We start from the raw sequence: 27191 nt of genomic DNA, 5'->3' as shown, positions 1-27191 counted from the left end.
GAGAAGTAATAAATATTGCCAAAGAAATAGATTCTGATGGAGGTTATATAATTTTATAGTCATAAAAATAACAGTTATGGCAAAAATGAATATATCAAAGAAACTATACATTAAAAAACAAAAATAAGAAAGTGTCAGATCATTTTTATAAGCTATCAAAACGGAAAATAGGTCATAAATTAATTTGAGTTGCTCAAACATATATATCATATCAATAAATGCAAATGTCTTATATCCACTTAGTAAAAGAAAAAGCCATTCACATTACCTTACCAAAAAAAACACACCTGTTTACATTATTTATAAGACACAATCTAAAGGAAAGTGAGTTGGAAAGTAAATAAAAAGATTTGCAAAGAAATGTTAGCAAAATGCAAACAAACAAACAAAAACAATGGACATAACCTTTATATAAGAGAAACGTAAATCTATTTAAAAGGCATTATGTAAATCATAGAAGGGCATTTTAACAATTTAAGGGCAAAATTTATGATGAAAAAGTAACAGACATGGTTACCAAATAGCATAGCATCAACAATCATAAAGCAAAGATTATAGGAGTTTAAAAATATGATACCCAAAGAGAAATAAATTAGCAAAATATTTTAATTTGCTAATTTCAGTCTGTGACAGATCAAATGGATATATTTTTTTAAGCATGTCTTTATTGATTTCAGAGAAAGGAAAGGCGGGGGAGAGAGAGAGATAGAAACATCAGTGATGAGAGTCATTGATCAGCTGCCTAGCCGGCAACCCAGGCATGTACCCTGACCAGGAATCGAACCCCGATCTCCTGGGTCCTAGGTTGATGCTCAACTGCTGAGCCACGCCCGGCAGAGCTGGATATTTTTTTAAAAAACAACAAAAAGCCTAAGGACACAGATGCCTTAGATGAAGTAATTAAGAAGTTATATCTCTATATGAGTTGGGAAGTGTTCCTACCATCTTTATTTGCTGAGTTGTATTACTGATATTTTTCATCTTTAAATATTTGATTGAATTTGTAAGCAAAGCCATCTGGCCCTGAAGAAATATTTATAGTTATAAAAATTACCCTAAAGAAATAAAAATTAAGAAAAGACAAACATAAAAACAAAGTGTCTAAGAGCTACTCCCCAGAATTCACTAGGAAAAGACAGTTTTCCGAAGAGATCTACAATATCTCTCAAGACAGACAAGTTAACACTATTCAAATTTTTCTAAAGCACAGAAAGAGAAAGGTTTTGAATTCTTTATGTGAAGTGAGGATAACAATTTAAAAACAACAGCAATAGCAACAAATATTGCATGAATAAATAATGTAGACAAATCTCACCATGACAACTGACAGTAAATTCTAAGTAAAATTTTAACAAACAGAAACCAGTAGCACATTAAAAAGATATACAAGACCAAGTACAATTTTCTCTAGGAAAGACAAAATGGTAAAAAATAAAACAGAAACAGGAAATCTACTTACATAAATATATTAAGAGTTCAAAGAGGAAAAATAGGCAATTCCCATAGATCATTAACAAAAATTAGTAATATTAATCATCCATAATTAATTTCAAAGCCAACATCAGGCATAATGAAGAAACACTGAAAACAATCCCAAAAAATTGGAACCAAGGTAAAATGCCCATTGTCACTACTATTATTTAGCATTGTTCTTAGGGTACTATCACTGCAGTTATAGGGCAGGGAAAGGAAAACAGTATGAAATTATCTGTACAATCAGACACTAAGATTTTATATCAAAAGAAAGAACTATAATTAAAAATAAATAAATTTCCACAACATGTGTAGATATTAACTTGATGCACAGAAATCTGTAACAACAACAGTTTGGAAGACATAATAAACATCTATTTTCAATGTTGAAATATATTAGGAATAAATGTATTAAGAAATATGTAAGACCTATAGGAATAAAACTTGAAAATTTTCCTGAGAGACTCAAAGTAAGAGTAATGGAAACTCACATCAGATTTTTTCTTATTGGGAAGGGTCAACATTGTAAAAATAAAAGCTTTATATAAGATAATCCTTAAATTTAGCATTATTGTAATAAAACACCAAAAGTATATGCAAGGTGATGCCAAGGTAATATGGAAACAAGTAAAAATAGTCAGGGAACATAGGTAAAGAGAATATTAAGATATAATTAGCTGAAGCAAATATTAAAACATATAAATATCAAATAATTTAAATATCAATTTTGTTCATGTAAATTAGAGATATCTCAAAGGGAAAGAATAGAAAAATGTAGAAACATATCCAGATACAGAAAGGAAGTTAGTGTATGATAAAGTCAGTATCTAAATTAAAAAGGGAAAGTTAATTATTTAATAAACTATGTTGAAAATCTACATGGAAATAATAATTTTATCCAGATTAAGTTCCAAATAAAGCAAGCATTTATATGTAAATTAATTAATTAACATAACCATATTAGTATTTGAAGAAATCATAAGAGAATTCCACACTATGTATGTTTTTATTTCACTGTACATGCATAAAGTATTTTAGAAAAAAACAGTCAAGGGACAAAAAATATTGTTTTCTTAAAGTAAGAAGAACTCCTTGGCTGGATCAGAGGGAAATAAAAGACTGTTTGACAAATACATTTATATAATGTTTGAATTTCTCACCATGTGTATGCATTACCTATACAAAAACCAAATATACACAATTCACACACACAAAAATAAAAACAAAATGAGTATAGTAATTCTTAGTTAAAAAAATAACTAAAGCATTAACACATGTATGCACATGTGGAGGACTTCCAATTCCTAAAATTACTTTATTGTCCCTACCTGCATTGTCTGACTGTAGGTGTGTTCCAAGAAAAGTGCTGGCTTACAATACCCTTTTCAGCCCCTACCTCTTTTCTTTTTTAAAAAAATATATCTTTATTGATTTCAGAGAGAGGAAAGGAGGGGAAGAGAGAGAGATAGAAACATCAATGATGAGAGAGTCATTGATCGGCTGCCTCCTGCACTCCCCTGACTGGGGATCAAGCCTGCAACCTGGGCATGTGCCCTGACCGGGAATCGAACCCCAGTCGCCTGGATCCTAGGTTGATGCTCAACCGCTGAGCCACACCCGGCTGGGCAAACCCCTATCTCTTAAGGACACTCTGAAATTCATACTTTGATTTTATTGAGAAAAAAAACTTTAAATGTTTAAAAGTGGTTGTTTATCTACTCTGAATTACTGCATTTTAAAATGAAAAGACACAGCCCGGCCGGGCGTAGCTCAGCGGTTAAGCGTCGGCTTAGGATCCAGGCGATCAGGATTCGATTCCCGGTCAGGGCACATGCCTGGTTGCAGGCTTGATCAATGACTCTCTCTTCATTGATGTTTCTGTCTCTCTCTCCCTCTCCTTTCCTCTCTCTGAAATCAATAAAGATATATTTTAAAAAATAATAAAAATAAAATAAAATAAAATGAAAAGACACAAAGAAAAATTAATGTATTTCATGGGTTATATTAAACTTTCCATGAGCCCAGGGAGTTTGGTGTTGAAAATTTTATTTTAGGAACATGGGTCTGGATGGCAACCAAAACCCACAAGCCAATACATCTGATGATCTCAGTCGAGGCCCTATTATAATGAACTGAGACTCCTCTGTGGATGTTTACCTCAGATACAAAGTAGTGTTAAGTCAAGATAGATTTATGTGCATTGACAGAGCCAAGTAACAAATGGAACGTGCATGTCTGGCCTGAGCCTGTGTGATTAAATCCTGACTTTGATGAATTCCAGACCTTCAGGGAAGAGAAAATAAAGTTCGAAGACAGTTGGTTAATAAGATATTACTGAATCAGCCTGGGTCTAAGACGCTGTAGTAAAAGGGGCATCATTTAGTAAGTACAAAGAGAAATAGTCAGAGGGGAAAATTAGAAAATAAAGGTTATCCTATTCTAAACATGATAGTCCACCTTTCCCTCAGTTTTGCTTCTTTAACATTTTGGATATTATGTATAGGTAGGATATGTTATCATCCAAGTTGAATATTTTATTAAATTCAAGAAAGTGCTATTAATAATTATATTAGGACAATAGATGTAATCTAGGACTGATCTGTCTAAACCAACTTCCATGGTCACCCAAAGTATGTCACTTATTCCACAGCATTACAAGACTTTGTTTATGCATCTGTTTCATCACTAGTCTGTGGATTACTTGAAGAGAAAGACAATGTGTGTTGTAATGCCAATGACTATGCCAAGTGTAGTGCCAAGGACCATGGCCACAGAGGTTCACTCTAGATCCGGACAGACTGAAGGAAAACTGTGGAACCAAAAGAGGATGAGATATTCCTTTATTTGGCTGTGACAGGCCAAATGTACACAAGAGATAAACACACATTCTTCCTCCCAGTGGCAGCCAGCCAGCCAGGCATAAACAGGGGACACACATATACAGGGGACACCCCGGGGGACAATCTGCCCAGGGGAACAAAACCCACACCTCTGAAAGTCCTGGGCCAGTCTTACAGGACCCAAGACAATAGTGAACCTCAGCCAACAATGGGTCGGACATTAGTCAGCTAACATGGCATCTGTTATGACTATGCTATATCATGTTTACATAACTGAGGCCTTCGCTGGGAAAAGGTGGCGAGAAAGCCTAAGTGTTGTCACTCTCCCTACATGTGTTATTCATACTTATATCACCATTGGCCCATATAATATGTGGTATATGGCCAAAACTGAATAATTTGTTAGAAGAGGGGGACAATGAATGAATGGATTTGTAAATGGATGGATAAATACCAAGGACACGCGATCTTAATAACATGGTTACCCAGTATAATTTCAAATGATGTGATATAAAACTGTTAGGTCGAACTGATTTTATATCATGCATGGAAGGGTTTATGTGTATCAAAAAGATGATGATGTAGTAACTCAAAAAGTTGGAGCTGGAATTTGGAATGTTCAGATCTAGAAAACGCATTCAAATGAAATATAGCTCAGTACTTTCAAGTATTCTTATAGCTTGGCCATAAGTGCTAGTGAGCTTTATGTAGACTGGTATAGTAATGTTTATGGAGCCCAGTAAAATGTTGATTTAGTGAAATACTTAAGAATTTTGTGATAAAATCTGTTGAAACATATTTATGGCAACATCTAATAAAAATAATCCTAAAATCTAGCAGCACATTCTTCATAATACCCTTAATAAAGGTGCTTATAAGAATTTACTTATTACTGAACTAAAGGTCATTATTCAGAACATCCATATTAATTGCACAAAATTGTAGACAGGCAGGCTTGATGCATATCAACATCAGCACAATGCCTAAATTAGAGTATTATTTGGTTACTATCTTCTAATTATAATTAGATAATCATAGTATCAAGATCAGATAATGAGCATAAAAATAGAATTCAAAAATTCTAAATGAAATATTTCAAAACAGAAATGCAACAATATATGTAGGCTACACATTTACCTTAGTTCAGGAATTCAGTGAAGACATAATATTAAGAGTTTATTAGGACTGATACCAGTGAAAATGGTGAAGCCAGGACCTCAAAAGTTTTTCTCCTTCAGAAAAGCAATGAGAATACTGGGAAGAGTTATCAGAAAGAAAAAAACAAAACTTTTTCAGAACTCTGGGAATTAGCCAAAGGTTAATCAGGGAGTATTTATTCAAGAAAAACAGCTGATTCTCTATAAGCAATTTTGTAGTATTTTTACTTTTCCTGTTCCAATCTTCCCTACCTCCTGAGCTTTCTATATCCTTGAAAACCAACAGTCTATAATCTCAGTAAAAATGAATGGCATAGTAGTCACCAAACATGGCCAGAAAAAGATTTAAACTCTTTCAAATCTCCATTCAAAGAGGATTTTTATTATTTGACCTGTATGTTGCTTCCTAGGAAGCTCTCTCTTACAAGGCTGTCTTCATATAAAGTGATTTAGAGATTGCATAGTATACACAACCTTCTTCTATAGGTAAAAGGTAGGGGGAACATTTGTAAAAAAGTAATTGCAGACAACTGTTGAACATCATGGCTGCCTGAAGTAATATATAACACTGAGAGCACAAATAGGCTCACCAAAAAAACTTAAAAAGAACAAGAAATAAGATGTCAATAGGGGATATAGAAGAACTCTGGTATATTTCTGGGAATCTAGAATGCCATGTATGTAGTGATTTGTGCAATCCCAGTGCTGTGAATTAGAAGCGGCATAAAGTCACTACACTCTCATATCCAACTAACCTTGATGCTATGTGCAACTAGGAAGTGAAGGTTATGGCATATAAACTCCCTGGGTGAATATTAAAGAAATTCACTAACATACATACAGAACATCTTGACAAACATTGGGAGAATTATTGGTTCCAGGTATCTAGGAAATCCCTGTGAAATCTTTATCTAAGCACTAAGCTAACTGAGCAGAAGCCTCAGCAGACACACATGACAAGAGTACAAACTTTACAGAATTAGTTTAGGCAAATCACTAAAAAAAGAAACTACAAGAAATAGCAAAAACAAAAATCCTGGTAAAAGGAAGAATATAATTTTCAGAGATTCCTGATTTCAATAATTAAAAAACAAACAAACACATACAACTATGAGCCATTAGAAAAAACAGACAATATGGTCCATACAGAAAGAAAAAAATGGAGTCAGAATCTGTTCCCAAGGAAGCCTAGAAGCTGGACATATTTGACTAAGGCATTAAATCAGCTTTTTAAAATATGTTCAAAAAAATGAAAGGACACCATACCTCAAGAACTAGAGGAACATGTGAGAAAAATATTTTACCAAACAGAAGATAGCAATAAAGAGATAAAATGAAAGCTATAAAACAAAACCAAACAGAAATTTTGGAGTTGGTGACAGAAATAAAAAATTTACTACAAGAGCTCAACAGCAGACTTGAGTAGGTAGAAGTAGTGAAAATATACCTGGGAGATAGCCTAATTTATTATCCAATCATAGAAAAAAAGAGTACAAAAATGAACAGAGCCTCAGAGACTCACAAGACATTGTCAAGCATATCAGAATACACATAGAGAAAGCCCCAGAACAAAAGAGAAAAAGAGGGCAAATGAATATTTCAAAATAATGGAAGAAAAATGCCCAAAATTTGAGGAAAGCTGTGATCTACACATTCAAAAGTCTCAACTAAAAACAAAATGAATACAAATCCATACCTATACACATGAAACTAAGCAGTTTAAAACTAACAAGAATCTTGAAAACAGCTAGAGAAGTGACCCATCATGTACAAGTGATCCTAAATAAGCTAATTTCTCATAAGAACGAATAGAAGTCAGAAGGCCGTGGGATGCTATATTCAAATTGCTGAAAGAAAAAGACTATCAACCAAGAATCCTACATCAGCCAAAACTATCCTTTAAAAATGAAGGGGAAATTAAAACGTTCTCAGAGAAACAAAAACTGAGAGAGTTCATTGCTAGCATACCTGCCCTACAATAAATTCTAAAGGGAGTTCTTCAGGCTGAAATAAAGATCAGAAGACAATAAGAAGAAATAAAGACCTCTGTTAAAGGTAATTAAATGGGTAAATGGAAAAGTGAGTATAAATATATTGTTTGCAACTCTTTTTTTCTATCAGATTTAAAAGACAACTACGTAAAGTAATACTTATGAATTTATGTTGGTAAGCAAACAGTGCATAAGGATTTAATTTATATGATAATAACAGCACAAAGGAGTTGGAAGGGAATGAAGCTCATAGGGCAAAGGTGTAAAGAAAACCTACACTACTCCTCCTGTATGTTTCTCCTTTACTCTCCACTACTATTACAATCACAATATGTCTAATGCCAGATATGTGGGGTTTCCTTTCCATGCCAGGCAATTTTGCAATAACAGCCAAGGTGCCCTACATTTTAGCTCAATTTTGACATTATCTACCTGGAGATAGCTTTAGATCCCACAGTTTAAGGGCTCAGTTCCACGAGACTTCACCCTCACCCACTTCAGATGTCAACAGCAAGTCCAGGTTGTCACCTATGTTTTTGAACAATCAGCTACAAGTCAGAAGTTTACATGACTCCCTTTCTCAGATTTGATTAATCTGTGAGAGTGACTCACAGAATTCTGGAAAATAGTTTACTTACTGTTAATCAATTTATCATAAAAAGATATAATAAAAGATACAGATAAACATCCAGAGGAAAAAGAGATCTACAGAGCAAGATATGTGAGAAGAGGCATGGAGCTTCTGTGCTTTCTCTGGACATGCCACTTTCCCAGCACCTCTTTGTGTTCACCAATGTTCTAATCATGGCTGAATAGCCAAAGAAATCTTGAGAAAGATGACCAGTGTTGGAGATATCATGCTTCTTTATTTCAAACTACACTACAAAGCTATAATAAAACAATATGGTACTAGCACAAAAACAGACACATAAATCAATGGAACAAAATAGAGAGCCCAGAAATAAACCCACATTGAAATAGTCAATCTATGACAAAGAAGGCAAGAATATACAATGGGAAAAAGACAGCCTCTTCAAAAAATGGTTTTGGAATACTGGACACACACATGCAGAAAATGAACCCAGGTCATTTTCTTACATTGTATACTCAAAATGAATTAAATATTTAATTGTAAGAACTGAGACCATAAAAATCCCAGAAGAAAGCATAGGTAGTAAACCCTTTGGCATTGCTCTTAGCAAATTTTTTTGGAAATGTCTCCTCAGACAAAGGCAACAAAAGCAAAAATAAACAAACACAACTACATCAAACTAAAAAGCTTCACACAATGAAAGAAGCTGTCAACAAGACAAAAAGACAGCCTACTGAATAGGATAAGATATTTGGAAAGATATATCCGATAAGTATTAATATCCAAAATATATAAAGAACTCATACAATTCAACATCAAGGAAACAAACAATCCAATTTAAAAAATGGGCAGAGAACCTGAATAGACATTTCTCCAAAGAAGACATATAGATGGTCAATAGACATATGAAACTATGCTCACTATCACTAATAATCAGGGAAGTGCAAATCAAAACCACAACAAGATATCACTTCACACCTATCAAAATGGCTATTTCAAAAAGTCAACAAATACATTTTGGTGAGGATGTGGAGAAAAGGGAATCCTTGTGTGCTGTTGGTGGAATTATAAACTAGTGCAACCACTATGGAAAAAAGTATGGAGAGTCCTCAAAAAATAAAAAATGGAACTACCATAGGACCAAGAAATTCCACATCTGGGCATTTCTCTGAAGAAAACAAAAACAATAATTTGAAAAGATATATGTGCCCCTATGTTCACTGTAGCACTGTTTATAATAACCAGGAAAGCCACCTAGGTGTCCATTAATTGATAAAAGAATAAAGAAGATGAGGTACATATAATATGAACTATTACTCAGCCATAAAAAAGAACGAAATCTTACCATTTGCAACAACATGCCTGTACATATAGAGTATTATGTTAAGTAAAATATGTTGGACAGAGAAAGGGAATTACTGTGTGATTTCACTTGTGTGTGGAATCTAAAAAAAAAGGTGAACAAACAAAACAGAAACAAACTCATAGATTCAGAGAACAAATTGATGGTTGCCAAAGGAAAAAGAAGGTTGGGGTTAAGGGCAGAAAGGGAGCAGGGGATTAAGAAGCACAAACATCCAGTTATAAAATAAATCATGGGTATACAATGTATGGCATAGGGAATAGAGGCAATAACATTATAATAGCTACATATGGTGACAGGTGTTTACCAGACTTATTGTCATGATTATTTTATAAGGTATATAAATATTGAATTACTATGTTATACACCTCAAACTAATATAATACTATATGTCAATTATATAATAAAATATAAATTAATAAGAAATAAAGAAAATTTCATGCATACACCAGTTGTTGGAAACACATGGCCAAACATTCATGAGGAGAGGGATAGTTGGGACAGCATAGAAATAAACTTCAAGTAACCTAAATAACAGAGTTTCAAACTTCTGTTTTAAAACAATTATGATTAATATGTTAAATGAAACAAATCACAAGATAGGAAATTGTACCAGAGGGCTCATATCAATAAGAACATCAAATGTAAATTTTAGAACTTAAATAACTGCAACTGAAGACAAAAATGTAGTAAAATAAAAACAGATGAAGTTCGGGCCAGTGTCCCCAATGGTTAGAGCATCCGCCACACACCGATGTGGTGTGGATTCGATTCCCAGTCAAGGCCAGGTACCTTGGTTGCAGGTTCGATCCCAGCTGGGTCAGGGCATGTGAAAGAGGCAACCGATTTGTGTGTGTGTGTGTGTGTGTGTGTGTGATTCTCCCCTCTTTCCCTTCCTCCATCCTCTCCACTCTCTCTAAAAGTCAATAGAAAAAATATCCTCAGGTGAGTACTAATTTAAACAACAACAACAAATGAAATGTAACAGATGAATAGTTAATTAACTGATGATAATAGAATATATTCAGACTAATACTGATAGAAAGGTATAAACATTTTTTAAAAGTAGGTAAGAGACTTGTGGGCCTTAATCAGGGCTAAAATACCTGTAAAAAGAGTTCCAAAGTTGAGAAAAGAATGAATGAGGTAAAAACAATAGTGGAAAAGATACTGAAGAAGAATTTCCCAAAACTGAAAAAAATCAGAACATAGAGCTTTAAGTAGCTCAATGAATCATAAGAAAGAAAATACAAAGAAAACCATACCTAGGCAAAGCAGAGTCAAATTACTGAAAACTAAAGATACAGAAGACAATTGTACAAGCCGCCAGGAAGAAAAGAAACAGGCACATTGCCTTCGAAGAATAACAATAAACTCATAGCTTACTTTCCAACAAAAATGATGGAAGCCAGAAAAATAAAAAAGTTCTTTAAAGTGCTAAAAGAATACAACTGCCAAATTATAATTCTATATGCAGTGAGAATGTTCTTCAATAATAAAGCCTCATGAAGATGCTTATTCAGAAAAAAGAAAAACTGAAAGAATTTGTCACCTGCTGAATGTTTCTAAAAGACTTCCCAACTTAGCGGTGCAAAGTGATTTCTTCTGGAAGGAAATGAATGATGCCCAATACAAAAAGAAATAAATAAATGTAGAGCAAAAAAAATGGTATACATGTAGGCTGATATAAGTAAATATTGACTGTATTTTAAAATCTTAATAATATTGTGGGATTAAAAATTTGTGTAGAATCAAAATATATGTCCCCAAAGCACAAAAGTTAGTAGGCAGATGAAAGGACTTAAGCATTTTAAGGGTCTTGTTTAGTCAGTAAAGTTGTAAATGCCCCAATTCATTTTAAGTTTAGTAAGTAACAGTGCAGGTTGTAATTTCTTGAGTAACCATTTAAAGAATTATAAAAAAATGTATAACTATAAACACAAAAGAGAGAAAATATGGAATTTTAAAAAATAATTGATCCTAAAAGTGGGAAAATAATAAAGAGCAACAGAATAAAGATGGAGCAAACGGAACAAACAGTATGATAACATTTAAATCCAAATATTTCTATAATTATATGTAAATAAACAAAATGCTGAAATAAGGCTTAATACAACTTTATATTACACATAAGAGACAGAAAAAAAAAAAAACACACTCGTAAACACAGCAACAGCATGGTGATTACCAAAGGGAAAGGGGAGTCGGGGGAGGTAGAAGAGTGTAAAGGGCGGATAAATGATGATGGAAGGAGGCTTGACTTTGGGTGGTGAACACAGTATGCAATATACAGATGATATATTGTAGAATCATCCACTTGAAACCTATATTATTCTATCAACCAATGTCACCCCAATAAAGCCAATAAAAAATTTTTAAGAAGATACATAATAAATTTAAAAACACAGAAAAGCTGAAAATAATGCAAAAATTTGTTGCATGAAAACAGTAACCAATTGAAAACTAGTGCAACTGCACTAATATTAGACACGGGACATATTAAAACAAAAACATTATTATATATAAAATTATTTTCAAAATAATAAAGGATTGATCTTTCAGAAAGATATTCTAAATTTGTATGCACTTAATAACCTAAAGTCAGAAGTAGAGAGAAATAGGGACATCCATAATCATAGGGAAAGATTTTCACACTTCCTAGTAATTTATAAAATAGAAAAAAATCTGTAGAAGTTTTAAAAATATGAACACCACAATTTAAAAATTCAATTCAATTTACTCATATAGAATACTGCACCAACAAAGGGTAGACAATTTTCACATGCCCACAGACTAGCAAATATAACCCATGTGTTTAAACATACAGAAATTCTCAGGACACTCTGATAAAAGTAGAATTAAACTAGAAATCTTTAACAAAAAGACAGGTCTAGGAAACCCTGTTATTTGGAAACTAAGCCTATTACTTCTAAATAACACAGTGGCTAAAAGAGATAACATAAAAGGCATTAGAAAATAGTTTAATTACATAATAATTGAAATATTACCTGAAAAAAAAGTATCCTTGATATATACAGTGAAATCAGTGCTTAAAAAATTTTGGGGACTAAAATTCACATAAAAGAAATAGGCCTGGAAATTAATATAAGTATCTACTTCAAAAATTAATAAATACCAGAAAATCAAATTCAAAGAAATCTGATAAATAAAAATAATAAAATATCAGCAGTTATTAATGAGAAATGAACAAATATACAATATAGAAAATAGATAGTGATAGATGTTGGATCTTTGAGAAGACCAATAAAATAGATAAGCCTCTAGCAAGAGTAATAAGAAAAAAATAAACAGCATATTATAAATACCAAGAAGAAAAATGGAACATTAATGCAGATTCTACAGACACTACAAAGATAATAAAAGTAAAATCTGAAAAAATATTAGCCATTAAGTTTGACAAAGAAAGCTATGTACCAAAAATGGCACAAGAAGAAATGAAAACCTGAATAGTCTATTTCACTAAAGAAATCAAAATAGCATTTACAATGTTTCCACAAATAAAGCACAAGGTCGAGGTAGCTTCCTTTTAAGTGTTTTCAAAGTTTTTTTAAATGAAAGAATATCAATCTTTTAAAAGAATAAAGGGACCACTCCTTTCGTTTTATGTGGTCACAATGAACTTGATGTGAAAATCTGAAAAGAACTTGTCAAGAAACAAAACTCAAGACTAATGTTTCTCATTAACATAAGCACAAACCCTATTTCAAGCAACAGTAAATTGAATTTTATAATTAATATAGAATTAATATGAGCAATTTGCATTATCCCATTAGTGTTAGTTTGGTTCAATTCTTAAAAATAATAACTAATGAATTCACTATGTTAACAGAAAATTATGAAATCATTTGAACATGCCATGAAGCTTTTCATCAATTTAAACATCTATAAAAAATAGGGCTCTAAGCAAACTATGTAAAAACTCACTGAACTATATACTTTGATTTGTGCACTTTTTTGCATACATGTTAAACTGCACTAAAAGCTTTATCTTCTAAATAAACATAAGGTGAATAAATTTGAAAATCTGAATGTCCATGTTCTCCATACTTATGTTCTTGCTTCATTATTATATTAGGTTATTTTACCCAATTATTCACCTTCTTTCCATATTTGGATTATGAATATCATGAATCTTTGAAATACCTGCAAATATCGTGGTTACCATTTATTGCCCTATCCCGTGACTTTTGACTTGGCCATCAAACAGAGACTTTACACATGCCTGTATGATTTAGTTTAGCTCCTTAGCTTCTGCCACCAGTTATAAGAAGAACATGCCCAAGGGATCGCTGGCCCAACGACAATAAGGAGAGGCATGGAGCAGTCTTGAACCCAAATGTCAGCCAGAATTAGCTAATCCCGACGAAGCCTAGCAGAGCTCTAGCCTGCTTGTATACCCAGGAGAAGTAAATGCTTGCTGTAGTGAACCACCGAGTTTTGGACTGTTTTCATGCAGCATGATTTCAGCCAAAAGCTGACCAATACAGCTTTCACATATTTAATGGACCCATGGGTAATTTTTAATTTGCATCTGTAAATTCATGAGGCCTTTGAGAAACTGAGATAGATGTCATAAAAAGACTGAAAAAGCAAATACTGAGCTGCTAAAGCAAAATAATTATATTTTAAAATTATTTATTGCTTTGCATAGATCTATAGTTTTTCAGATTATTTTTGGTGAATTAACACATAGAAATACATCTATGATTATATGGGGGGAATTCTTCAATAGAATAATACAACACTGCCTTTCTCTGCCCCCCTGCGCCTGTGAATGCTGAAATATTAGTAGGGTTCTTACTTAGTTTTGGTGACATTTCTGATTGTATTCCCCTCTTGTCTAAGCACTGATGGGGACTGTAATGAGGTGCATGGAGAGCCTGAGAACAGATGTAAGGAACTGCTTCTGTGCTTTTCTTTGGAAGCATTTGGAACATTACATATACATTCTTGGCGTGCAACACACATATGCACATGTATTTCTGACTCTGTCAAAGTCCTCAGTTTAACTGCATAATTTTCCCATTATGTTTCTTTCACATGCAGCACAAAATGCCACGTGCCAGTTTATTCTAGCTGGGAGATCCCCAGAATCATACCCACCAGAGCTTCTGTACAGATATATTTTTACTACCACCTCCTCCTCCCAGTGCTGCCAGTAGAAAATGACGTAGTAAATCCATTCTAGGCTTTCACACCAAAGTCCCTTAGCATTTTGCAAGGCTGAAACACAGATGGGCACTATTTTTAATTTAAAAGCACAGTCAGATGTTGAAAAGAAAAAGAGCTATCCCTGTAAAAGGATACAGTTCATAAATATATTCTTTATAAAACAATTCACTTTTTCTTTGCCCCAGTTTATAATAACCAGGCTTATTTTTAAATCTTAATTGTAATAGTCAATAATATTGTCTTATGCACATTACAGTGTAAAAGATTTATTTTGTTATACATATGTGAGTATATCCACACCTATCTGCCATAGAAATTCCTAATAAGACATCCATTGAAGAAAGAAAAATGTAGACTTTAATTACTAATATCTATGCCAGATACCAAAGAGGTCTATAGAAATAAAAAACTCTCTTACACTGTTTAATATATGTAAGTATATAAATGTTTTTCACATCCTTAACCATTGGAAATCTTGCCAATCAAAATGTGTTTCTTGCAGTTGTGAATAATCCTGGCGTTCACTCACTCAACCATACTACTCAGTCACAGTGTGTCTTTGCATTCTTTTGACTGTATATGTTTCTTTATGCCAAAGATAAAATTAGGCACAATTTGAGGGTTATTTTTAATTATATAATCCAATCAGACTTAACTATGACACACTTCATTTTTTCAAACTGAAATTGTTATTATAAGATACTTATAGACGCACATACGATTATAAAAAATAATAAAGATCCCACGTATGCTTCGCACAGTTCCCCACCCTCTCTCAGAAAAGCATCTTGCAAAACCATAGCACAGTACCACAGCCAGGATACTAATACTGATAGAGTCAACACAGAATATTTCCATCACCGCAAGGATCCCTCCTTTTGCTTTTATAGTCACACCCGCCTTCCTCCCACGCCCACCTCCTCCTATGGTAAACATTTCTATAATTTTGTCATTTAAAGTATGTAATATGTAGTCATGCCCTATATAACTTCTGTGGATTAGATTTTTTTACTCAACATATTTCTTGGGAGATTCAACCAGGCATGTATCAATAGTGCCCTTTTTATTGCAGAGTAGTATTTCATAGTATGCACATACCATAATTTGATTAAGCATTCACCCATTAAAAGACATCTGGGCTTTTTCAGTTTTGGTTTTATGAATAAAGCTATTAAAAACATTCATGTACAGGTTTTGTGTAAACATGAGTCTTTATTTCCCTGGGATAAATGCCTGAAAATGCAAGAAATGTAAGTTCTGGGTCATATGGTAATTGCATGTTTTGTTTTGTTTTTAAATCCTGACAGGCTATTTTCCTTAGTGAAAGCAGCTTTTCATCTCTGGAATAAAGTCAATATAGCCATGAAATACAATATTATTGTTGGATTCTATTTGCTAATGCTTTGTTAAGGACCTTTTGCATGTATATTATGAGGAATATTAGTTTGCAGTTTTATTTTTTGCACTGTCTTTGTCTGGTTTTGAGATCAAGGCAATACTAGCTTCTAAAAATAGGTTAGGGAGTGTTCTATTTGTTGGAAGACATTATGTTGAATTTAGAATTTGTTTCACTTTCTTTTAAACATTTGGTAAATATTTTTTAAAAATTTATTGAGTTTATTGAGGTGACACTGCTTAATAAAATTATATAGGTTTCAGGTGTACAATTCTATAATACAACATCTGTATATTGTATTGTGTGTTCATCACCTAAGTCAAGTCTCCTTCCATCACCATTTACCTCCTTTTTCCCTCTTCTACCTCCTCCCACCCCGTTTTCTCTCAGATAATCACCACACTGTTCCCTGTGTCCAGGAGGTTTTTGTTTGTTTGTTTTTGCTTAATCCCCTCACCTGTTTCAACCAGCTCTCCGAAGCCCCTCCCCTCTAACAGCTGTCAGTCTGTTCTCTGGCAAATTTCTTTTGTGAAACTTCTGGGCTTGAACATTTCTTTTTCCTTAGTTTTCAGTTTACAAATTCAATTCCTTTACAATGAAAAGGCAACTGAAATGATCTATTTCATAATGCTGAGTTGTGGTGTCTTGTATTTTAAAGGATTTGGGTTCCCTAAGTTGCTACATTTATATATGCAGGGTTGTTTGTAGCATTTTCTTTTTTTCCTTTTGATGCCTACATTTTATAGTGATATCCCCTTTTGCATTCCGAATACTTGTAATTTGTGTCTTCTTTCTTTGTAAATCTTGTTAGAGGTTTGTCATTTTTATTATCATTAAAAAAAAACACACACACAAAACTGTTCTGCCCTGGGCAGTGTGGCTCAGTTGGTTGGAGCACTGTCCCAGGGCATGGAAGGGTCCAGGTCCGATTCCAGTCAAGGCACATATCCAAATTGCAGGTTTGATCCTGATCAGGGTGGGTATAGGAGGCAACCAATCTATCCATGTCTCTCTCTAAAATCAATTTTTTTTAATTAAATAAAAACACACTGTTCTCTATTTCATTGCTTTTTTTCCATTACTATGTTTTTAATTATTGATTTCTGCTCTTTGGCTTAGAATTTCCTTCCTTCTGCTAGCTTTGGGTTTAGTTCACTCTTTTTTGCTTTACACTTATAATTGAAGTTGTTTGTTATGTACAAAGAGATAGCATTCTAAGATAAGGCAGATGTTTTGAATGGCCCATTCATGGAAGTTCACTTAGCCCAACTTAATAAAGGCTATCTCCTTTGCAAACTGATGGAAACACTGGCGGTACATATTGAGGGCGTATTTCCAGATCAGACTGGGCGGGTTTGAGCAGACTCAGCAAGAATGAGAACCCTGGCCTAGTTTTCTCAGATGGCTCCAGTAGAGCCGCTGTTGACCCATCTTGTTCTGATGCAAGGAGGCAAATTGAGTACTTAGTCTTTTAAAATGTTTGGTAATATTAAGTCAAGAGTTTCAAAAAATTCTGGACTTTAAAATGTTTAAAATGTATTCATAAAATTTATGTTTTAAATAATATCCTGATTTATAGAATATTTTTTTAATTTTAATTAAATGTATTGGCATAACATTGGTTAATAACATTATATAAATTTCAGGTGTACAGTGTAACAATAGAACTTAATAACACTTCATTGTGTGCTCACCATCCAATTTCTTTTTTTTAACTTTATTTTTATTGTTGACACTATTACAGTGTCCCCATTTCCCCCCCTCCCTTTGCCTACCTCCATCCAGCCCTCACCTCACCTCCTTTCACTGGCCATCACTACACTGTTGTCTGTGTCTATGGGTATGCATATATGTTTTTTGACTAATCCCTTCACCTTCATTCATCTAGTCATCCCCTTCTCCCTGCCTCTGACAGCTGTCAGTCTGTTCCATGTATCCATGTCTCTGTTTCTATTTTGTCAATTTATTTTGCTCATTAGATTCACATATAAGTGAGATCATACAATATTTGTCTTTTTCTGACTGGCTTATTTCACTTAGCATAATAATCTCCAGGACCATCCATGCTGTCGTAAAGGTAAGATTTCCTTCTTTTTCACAGCTGCATAGTATTCCACTGTGTAATTGTACCACAGAATTTTATTCACTCATCTACTGATGGGCACTTGGGCTGTTTCTAGATCTTGGCACTTTTTTAAAAATATGTTTTTATTGATTTCAGAGAGAGGAAGGGAGAGGGAGAGAGAGAGAGAAACATCAGTGATGAGAGTCATTGATCAGCTGCCTCATGCATGCCCCTGCTGGGGACTGAGCCCACCACCCAGTTATGTGCCCTGATCTCCAGGATCATAGGTTGATGCTCAACAGCTGAGCCACACCAGCCGGGCAGATCTTGGCTATTTTAAATAATGCTGCTATGAACACAGGGGTGCATATATTCTTTCAAATTGGTGTTTCAGGATTCTTCGGATATACTCCCAGAAGTAAGACCACTGGGTCAAAAAGCAGTTCCATTTTAATTTTTTTGTGAAACTCCATACAGTTTTCCACAGTGGATGCACCAGTCTGTATTCCCACCAACAGCGCACTAGGACTGCCTTTTTTCCACATCCTTGCCAGCACTTGTTGTTTGTTGATTTATTGATGGTAGCCATTCTGGCAGGTGTACCAGATATCAAACTATACTACAAGGCTACTGTAATCAGAACAGCCTGTTACTGGCACAAGAACAGGCACACAGATCAATGGAACAGAAGAGAGACTCCAGAAATCAACCCACACCTTTATAGTCTGTAAATACTTGGCAAAGGAGGCAACAGCATACAATGAAGTAAAGACAGCCTTTGATAAATGGTATTGGGAAAATTCAACAGGTACATGCAAAAAAATAAACTAGACCATAAACTTACATCATATACAAGAATAGACTCAAAATGGATAAAAGACTTAAATGTAAGTCATGAAGCCATATAAATCCCAGAAGAAAACATAGGCAATAAGATCACAGACATCTCTTATAGCAATATTTCTGCCGATATATCTCCTAGGGCAAGGGAAACAAAGGAAAAAATAAACAAATGGGATTGCATCAAACTAAAAAGCTTCTGCACAGTGAAATAAATCAACAAAATGGAAAGGGAACCCACTGTATGGGAGAAAGTATTTGCCCATGATACATCTGATAAGGAGTTAATTTCCAAAATACATAAAGAACTTATACATCTTAACACCAGTAAGACAAACATTCCAACTAAAAAATGAGCAAAGGAACTGAATAGATACTTCTGCAAAGAGGACACACAGATGGCCAATAGACATATGAAAAAAATGCTCAGCATCACTAATCATCAGAGACGCAAAATAAAACCACAATGAGACAGTTTGCTTTTAAATTTTTATGTTCTTGAGGTAAGATCTTACAGATTATTGAACCAAGCCTTTTCCTGCTTTCTAATGTATGCATTTAGCCATATAATATTCCCTCTTACTACAGGTTTAGCGTGGTCTTGCAAATTTTAATGCCTGTATACTCCTTTACATTCCATTCATTATTTATTTTTTTAATTTTCTTTAAGACTTCCTCTCTGATTCACAGGCACTTTAGAAGTATATGGTTTAGCCCGGCCAGGCGTGGCTCAGCGGTTGAGCGTCGACCTGGGATCCAGGCGATCGGGGTTCGATTCCCAGTCAGGGCACATACCCAGGTTGTGGGCTTGATCAATGACTCTCTCATCATTGATGTTTCTATCTCTCTCTCTCCCTCTCCTTTCCTCTCTCTGAAATCAATAAAGATATATTTAAAAAAAAAAAAAAAAAGAAGTATATGGTTTAGTTTCCAAATGTTTTGCGTTTTCGTGCTATCTTTCTGACATTAATTTCTAGTTTGATTGTATTACGGTCAGAGAACACACTATACGATGCCATTTTGTTAAACTTCTTGAATTTTGTTTTATGGGCCTATAGACAATCTATCTGGGTATGTGTCTGTTCTGTGAGCACTTGAAAAAAATATGTATTCTGCTATTGTTGGGTGAAATGTCCTATAAATATCAATCAGATCCTGTTTGGTGATGGTGTTGTTGAGTTTTATACCCTTCTTAATTTGAATCAGGCTGTTAAATTTTAAGAGAAGAGTGTTGAAGTCTCTAAATGATACCTGTGGATTTGTTCACTTCTTTTAATATTGCCAGTTTTTGTCTCACATATTTTAAAGCTCTGTTGTTCGGTGCATACACACAGTTAGTACTGTTTTCTTTGTGGCCTGACTCAATTACCATTATATAATGTCCCTCTGTCTCTGATAATTTTCTTTGTTCTGAAATTGTCTTATTCTAAGATAGTCACTGATGTTTTCCTCTTAGTGTTTACATGATATATTTTTCCATCCTTTTGCTTTCAACTTGCCTCTATCATATCTGAAGTGGGTGTCTTGTAGCAGGCATGTAGATGAGTCCCATTTCTAACCCACTCTGCCAAATATCTGTCTTTCAATTTTTACGGTTAGACCGTTCAAGTTTAATCTAATTATGCATATTTTAATTCTGTCTGCCATTTTATTTATGTTTTCTCTGCTTTCATTTATTGTTTGCTTTTTCTTACCAGCCTACCTTAGCAGGTTTTGCTCAGTGGTTAGTTCGTTGACCCTCTCATTGAAGTGTTGGGTTTGGTTCTGGGCACGTACCTCGGTTGCAGGCTGGATCCCCTACGAACCTTTGTGGGTTGTTTGAAAGGTTTTGAATTCTATTTCGATTTACATAGAATGCTTGTATCACTTCATATAAAATTTTTGGTGATCGCTCTAAGTATTGCATTATACAAACGTAATTTATCAGATTCTACTGGTGTTTTCATTGACCAGTTTGAGTGAAATATAAAAACCTTATCTTTTTTGTGTCTCTTTCTCTCCCTCATTCACAATATAATTGGCATAAATATTTCCTCTACGTACATTGTAGAGGAATGACTTGAGTGTATTATAAATTTTGCTTCAATCATCAAACACAATACAAAACCCCGAGAAGAAAAGTCTATTGTATTTACCCACATTTTTGCTGACCATGTATTTTCCTCCTTCATGATGTTCCAAAATTCCTTTATGTTTGGACAGCATCCTTCAGCCACTCTTTTATGTTAGGTCTATTGGCAACAAATTCTCTTAAGTTGTTCTCTCAGTTCATCTGAAAATGTCTAGATCTCCCCTTCATTCCTAAAGAATACTTTCACCGGGTTAATGATCTATGTTAGCAGTTTTGTTTTGGTTTATTTTTCAGTCCCTGAAAAATGTGTTACTTATTTCTGGCATCCACAATTTCTCATGAGAAATTTGTTGTCACTTGAATTGTCTTCCCTTATAGCTAATGAGAAAATGTCTCTGACTGTATCAAGACTTGTTTATAGTTTTCAGAAATTTAATTCTGATATGCTTTGCATGGATTTCTTTGGGTTAATACTGTCTGGGATTTGCTCAGCTTCCTGAATCTTCCTATGTCTCTTGCCAAATTTAAAAAATTTCAGCCACTATTTCCTCAAGTCCTTTTTCAGCCCTGTGCGTTCTCTCTTCTCTTTTTCAGAACTCAAAGACACAAATGTTAGATCTGTGGTTGTCTTACAACAAAATTAAAACATTTTTTTTCATGTATCACATTTTCAATTAAGCACATTTTCTGTTGTTTAGGTTGGTAATTTCCATTATTCTATCTTCCTGTTTACTGATTCTTTCCTATGCCCGATATCTATTCCCTGTTGAGCCCATCCACTGAGCTTTTTATTTCAGTTATTAGATTTTGTAGCTCTAAATTTTCTATTTGATTCTACATAGCATTAGTTTCTTTGTTGAGACATTCCCTTTCTTTGCTGAGGCTGTCTATGTTGTTATTTGTTTCAACTGTGTTTGCTTATTGAAGCATTTTTACCATGGCTGCATAAAATCTTTGTCAGTTATTTATAAAATTTCTGTCATTTCACTGTTGGCCATTATTGCTTGTCTCTTTTCATTTATTTTGAGATATCCCTGTTTCTTGGAATAACAATCTTTAAAAAAATAGAAATATAGACATTTTTATATTATGCTATGAGACTCTGGAACTTATTTAAATACATCATTTTAATTAGCTCTTTCTGACACTACTCACGCAGGAAAAAAGCAGGAGCACCATTTTTTTACTGGCCAGTGGAGTTAGAAGTCCAAGTTCCCCACTTGGCTTCTCTTGACTCGGGAGGTGAGAGATAACTTGTTGTTAATGGGCAGAAGGATGAGTCCTGGCTACGTACATGGTCTCCACTGATAACATGGTTAGAGTGGCCTCATTACCAGAGGAAAATGGTGAAAATCTCAACTCTCCACTAGGCTTTCTCTAATGCCACCCCAGCAGGAATGAGGAGGTGACATACTTCTTTTTCTTTCTCAATACACATGCTACAGGATTATAGACAATTGTTCACATATCCTTAAAACCACTGACACCAATAATACAAATATTATACATTTAGTTTGCATGTTATTGTTAAATCTACTTAAATATCACCTGAGAGAGTAAAAATACTATATATCAGGGATTAATTTTGTAGACAATGTTGTTGGATGTTCCAAATATGAATATGACATCTAATTTGGGGGTAACTTACGGTTTTGTTATTTTATCGTTCCAAAACATCTTATAAACCTAGGTAGTTTAGAAACTTAAATGGGAAATATGTGCATTACCAGCATAACTACGATTTCAGTTTTAACATAATACAAACTTTAGTCCATAAATGTATACAGAAACCCCCAAAAGTGATTTTAAAATAAAAAACATGTTGCACTACAAAAAATACCCTTCTTACCATGTTTAGTCCCTCTATGATAAACATATTTTCCTAAGGCTTTTTTATTAAGATTATGAATTCGTTAAAGAGAAAAATCTTTTAGTTGCATTCAAAATTAGAAGAAAATAATTTTTCAAAGTGATTTCTTGGGATTTTTTTCATTTGGATGGTTTACAGCCTATATTTGGGGAAACTAACTAGGCATATTATTAACTTATTAAATGTTTTATAAAATGTTCATTGATAACCAGGCAAAATACATTAATAGTAAGATAAGGGGATTAGTTCTTTATATGTGCATTTTTATTATTTGAGCTACAATTTTCCAGATTTTAAGATGCTTCAGAAGAGGATACAACTGCATCACTGACAGGCTGCTCTTAACTTAGCTCATCATTCAGAGCAAAGCACCGCAATGAGCACTGGAAAACAGCAATGGCTCAGGTACTAACCAACCCAAGGATAATTGGAAGGAGACTGGTACATTCATTGGACATACTGACTAAATTTTAGGCTAGCTAGTTTGCCTGAGAGCAGGGGAGCTGAATGAAGCAGGTGGGAGAGGTAAATCTAGGGTCACGACAAATTGCAAAATTTCCAATGCTGACCTCAGATACTATCCCATTACAGGAGCTACATTTGATTAACTTAGTGCCTGGAGCAATTTATGCACCAGGGTATTGTTGAAAACAATAATCATCTATCATTACAGAACTCAGCAGCTTGGTGTGGTAAGGTAGAGTGGTAGTCAAAGAGACCCCTGCCAGAACTACCGTAGTCCCAGAGCGACTGTGGGCATATCCAAGGCTGCATCCCCTTAGGAACAATGTCAGAGGCTTCACACTACAGGTAGGAAACATAATCCACTAAAATCACCCCTCCAGTCATAAATATACCAGCAATTAACAATAACAAGTCCCAGGATGGGGCACAGAAGGTGGCAGTCCCCAGGGTTGCTATAATATATTATAGAAAATATACCATTTCCAACAAAAAAATAAGACGTACAAAGAAATAGAAAACTATGACTCATACATCAGGAAAGAAAGCAGAAACTGCCTGTGAGAAGAGCCAGATGTCAGATTTAAAAGAAAAGCCTGTAAAGCATCCATTATAAATATGTTCAAAGAAAATCATGATTAAAAAGTAAAGTAAGGTATGATGTAAATACCAAATCAAATAGCAGCACCAATAAAGAGATAGAAACTATAAAAAAGAACTACGTAAATATTCTGTAATTGAAATAGAACTACATTCAACTGATATTTTTATACAGATGATGTATCATAGAATTGCACACTTGAAACCTATATAAGCTTATTAACCAAAGTCAGCCCAATAAATTTAATCATAAAAAGAAAACAAAAAAGAAGTGGTATAGGCCACATTGGAGTGATTACATGTTTATTTGCATGCCTCTCCCAGAATATTGTAAAAAGGGTACTAGTGTTATATATCACAGGTTTCTAGGTATTTTTGCTTTTATAGTGAACTGATTTTTGACAAAGGTGGCAACAGAAGAGTCTTTTCAACAAATTACACTGGAACAACAGGAAAGTCACATGCATAGGAATGAAGTTAAACCCCTACCTCTCACCATATACAAAAATTTACACAAAATGGATCAAAGTCCAAAATGTAAGGGACGAAATTACAAAACTCTTAGAAGTTTTTATGAACTTGGTTTGGCAATGGATCCTTAGATATGTTACCAAAAGCACAGGCAACCATAGAAAACATAAATAAACTGGACTTCATAAAACTTAGAAACTTGGCATGGTATGACTTTAGAAAATAGTCTGGTAGTTCCTCCTATGACCAAGCATAGAGTTCCTAACCAAGCATACCAATCCTAATCCTAGGTATATACCCAGGATAAATGAAAACATATATTCAACAAAAACTTGTATACAGATGTTTGCAGCAACATTATTCATAATAGCCAAAATATGGAAACAGCCCAAATGTTCATCAACTAATGAATGGATAAACAAAACATGGCATATGCATACAATGGAATATTATTCATTCAGTCACAAAAAATAAATGAAGTGCAGATACATGTTAAAAATATGCGAAGTGAAAAAAGTATTTACAAAAGACCACACACTGAATGATTCTACTACATGAAGTGCCCAGAATAGATAAATCCAGAGAATAATAAAACAGACTGTTTGCTTGAGGTTGGGAAAGGGATGGGAATTAGATTGATAGCCCAAAAGTAGACAGGCTTAGTTTTGTTTTTGTTTTTTTGAAGTGACAAAGATGTCCTAAAATTGACTGTGACAATGGTTGCATGTATCTGTGAGTATACTAAAAATGACTAAACTATATATTTTAAATGGGGGGATAGTATGACATATGAATTATTCCTCAACAACTTTTGAAAAGTAAGTTGAATCAATATTAGTATGTACTTTCTGAAGAAAAGATCTTAAAAAACATGAGGGAGTTATTAGGACACACTGGAGAGCCTCCAGCTCAAGTAGCTCCCAAGAAAAAGGCAGGCAGCCCTTGGGACGGGGCAGGAGAGGAATATTTAAGAGGTTTTATAATTTTCTTCATCTGTGTTCATTTATGAAGATGGAATTAAGTTAATTCATAACATGTACATTACATAATAACTAGAATTCTGTAGTTAATAAGCTGTTCCTCATTCAGGCCAGAATGAAATAAGATATATCTACTTTAGAGCCAAAATATAAAAATTAAAGCTATCAATAAATTACACATTAAAATTTAGATGATATGTGGGCTGGTATTTTGTGGCACAGACTGGTATCAATACTGAATCCATAACAGCAATCAAGTAAAGAAATTATGAAAAATATTATTAAATGCAGTATGTCCCTTAAAGATAGCAGAAAAATAAATGAAACTTTGTGTTTAAAAGATTTACTTTTACTTTAAAGCATTTATATGTTCATATATATGAGGCTTATTGTTTTATTAAATTATAAAAGTAATGTATACTGATTATTACTAAGAGCTTAGTAAAAATCATTTCCTCTTTATTTCCTCTCTTCTTTCCCCAAAATCAACATTTAGTGCATATATTTTGACTTGTTTTTATTTTACCATAAACAGAAATGTCAGAAATGTATATATACACTTTTTCAAAATTGGATCAGTCTGCCGATATTCAGACAAACTTTGCTTAAGACTTCATTTCAATTACATACACGTGTGATATTATCAGAGAGGCCTTTCTGGATCATTCTATAATTCTATACCCTCCACATGTTTTAATTTTTATATAATTTTATCACTATTTGAAGTAAAAGAGCAGAAATTTTGTTTACTTTGTTCACAGCTGTACTTCAATGCCTAGAACAGTGCCTAATACATATTACATGTTCTATAAAGATTTGTAGAATGAATAATGAATGGGCAAGTCCTTTTATGGATACTTTTTATGTTAGTAAATAAAGATTTAACTTAATTTTTGTGATGGTTCCATACTATTCTTCTGTGTTGATGTCCAGTGCTACACATTTAATCTGTTCTCTATTGATGAGATCCTGTCCTTTTACATATATTTTCTTAACGTGTGTGTGTGTGTGTGTGTGTGCGCGCGCGCGTAGCCCACTGAATTCCATTCTAAATTGTTGGGTAGACTTCATGTTTAACCATGAAACAAATTTTTAAAATGCTAAGAAAAATAATAATAAGAGATTATTAAAGGGCTCTTAGAAGTTGAAAGTATTGCTGAGCAGCAATTTAAATAAAAATTTAAAGAATCTCCTCAAGAAGCAGGAAATAGGACTAAAATAAAATAAACAAAATATTGTTTTAAATGGAGAATATTACACTAAGAGGTCCATTCTCTGACTAATAAGAATTCCAGATAGCAAGAATAAAATAACCAAATAACATTTTAAAATATATGTGGGTCTAATAATTGAATGGATCTATCAAGTGCCCAGCAAAATGAATGAAAACAGACATGTATTATATTGTCAGAAATTTTCTTAAAATTAGAGTTAAGAGATGCTCCAAAATCCCAAAAAGAAAGAAAGAGATGAGAAAGAGACAAAATAAAAAAGATATGAGACTACTCAGTAGCAGTATTGGCTACTTGAAGAAGAATGAACATTGTCTTAGGATTCTGAGGAAAAAATATCTTCAGCCTAGAATTCTATACTCAGTTCTTGGGTGTGGAACAAAATTAGGAAGTAAAGGCATTTTCAAGCACATAATGACACAGCAACTTTACCTCTGTAGATACTTCACTTTTTAAAAATTTTTATTGTTCAAAATATTACAGATGTTCCTTTTTCTCACCATTGACCCCTTCCACCACCATCCCCAATCTCCTCCCCAGTCCCTCTCCACACACCATGGTTTGTGTCTTTGGGTCATGCATATATGCATATAAA

At 33.8% G+C, this 27191-nt stretch overlaps 1 pseudogene; it reads right to left on the bottom strand.

Annotated features, from left to right (window-relative positions):
- Nucleotides 1-17265: 17265 nt before the first annotated feature.
- LOC107536105 (small ribosomal subunit protein uS14 pseudogene) lies at nt 17266-17436 on the bottom strand (annotated as a pseudogene).
- Nucleotides 17437-27191: the final 9755 nt, after the last annotated feature.

The sequence above is a fragment of the Miniopterus natalensis genome, chromosome 1 (genome assembly GCF_054644295.1).
Source record: "Miniopterus natalensis isolate mMinNat1 chromosome 1, mMinNat1.hap1, whole genome shotgun sequence".
In the NCBI taxonomy this organism is placed as follows: domain Eukaryota; kingdom Metazoa; phylum Chordata; class Mammalia; order Chiroptera; family Miniopteridae; genus Miniopterus; species Miniopterus natalensis.
The sequence above is the reverse complement of the archived record's forward strand: the minus strand, read 5'-3'. Positions and strand labels throughout refer to the sequence as shown.